Genomic DNA, 1,823 nt, shown 5'->3' on the forward strand with positions numbered 1-1,823 from the left:
AGGGAGGCACTGGCACGTAAGGGGGCACGGGCACACGAGGGCGGGCATGGGCGCGCGCGTGGGGTGGCACTTGTGCGCGGAGGGGGGGGGGGCATTTTTTAAAAATTAAAAAAAAAATTAATTTCGGTGTTTTTGCGATGACTTTTTTAGACTTGTCATCACAAAAAAATAAACTTATTTGCGACGACAATTTGAAATGTCGTTGCAAAAAATGGATCATATGACGAGAAATTTGCGACGACGTATTAGCGACGATTGTCATCACAAATACATTTGCGACGACACAGTGTCGTCGTAAATAATTTATTTGTGACGAATTATTTGCGACGACAATTTACGACGACTTGTTGTCGCAAAAAATGTTATTTGCAACGACATTTGGTTTTTTGCGATGACTTTTTGTTGTCGCAAAAACCCCTTTTTCTTGTAGTGGTAAGAACCTCCAACATGGGCTAAACGCCCTCTAACAATAATGTGCAAAACTGAAAGGAATGGGCAAAAAAATATGAAGATGGAAAGGATAGAAGGGCAACTAAAAGATTGACCATGAGCTGCTTGCTTTCACACTTGGTAACATATCTTTTATCTGTTAGGGTGAGTTTCGCTGGTTGCTCTCAAAACCAACGAAACGTTCTTACAAGTTATTATTATTATTATTATTTTAATACTTGTCTCTTTTTTTTTTGCGGGGCTTTTATCTTTTTTGTTTTCTTTCATTTCTTTTTTTCTCCTTCTTGCTTTTTTCTTTCAGTAATTGTTTTTTGAGAATATACTTATAAGTAGTATTTCATTGGAAAAGTTCTTACAATTTTATTTTTTTATTTTTTAACATTTGTCTTTCGTTTTTGTTCTTTTTTTTTTAGTTTTTGCCTTTTTTTCTCCTTCTTTCCTTTTCCTTCTAGCAATTTTATTGAGAATATCCTTTTAAGTAGTATTTCGTCTATAATTGGTATTTTTGTCTTCTTTTAAAAAAAATTTTTTTTTTTTGATAGGTCTCTCTACTTGAAATATTATATGAATTTTGATCAAAACAATAATATATGTAACAAAATCGCACATATTATTAAAATACAAAATGTTGGGAATAGTGTCCTAGAAGCATGAGATGTAATATGATATTTATTATTTAATTAATAAAAGAGTTTATTCATCATTTTATGTGCATAAATTTATGAATATTTTATGAATATCAAATAAAAAATTCCGTGATTGTTTATGTAACCTTAAACATAGTATATAAGTGTTATATACGAGAGGATAGTGTTTAAGGATAATAATAAAAAACATTGTTCATGATGAATTTAATTAAAGTTTGGAATCTTTAATTAAAACATTATTAATACATGTCATTCCCATTTAGAATGGAATGGTGTTATCCGTACTGTTAATATGGCGAGATATTGAATGAGTGTATTTCGCATAATAAGATTATGTGGAACAAGGACACAGACACAATATGAATTTCTAATAATTTCCGTTAAGCATTGAAATTCTAATTGAGTCTATCGATAGTCATATATAGGATGATCTTAATCCTGAGTTCTTAACAAACTCCTATTTATGGATTTATGTCTTTTGATTTACTCGATACGGATTCCGAGACCCTGAATCCTATTACTTGTATTTTAGAGACATAATGAAATAGGTAGCTGGGAATGTTATTATACGAGATGGAATCCATTCCTTTTTGAGAAAGAAGTAGATAAATAATTCTCTTGAGTGTTGATTCGGTACTTAGATTAGTAAGAGCGCTCTGGTTCATGAATGTGTTTTATGAATCACTATCCATTAGAAAATCAATGGTACTCAAGGATGCAGATATA

This window comes from Morus notabilis, unplaced genomic scaffold (genome assembly GCF_000414095.1).
Source record: "Morus notabilis unplaced genomic scaffold, ASM41409v2 Scaffold83, whole genome shotgun sequence".
NCBI lineage: Eukaryota > Viridiplantae > Streptophyta > Magnoliopsida > Rosales > Moraceae > Morus > Morus notabilis.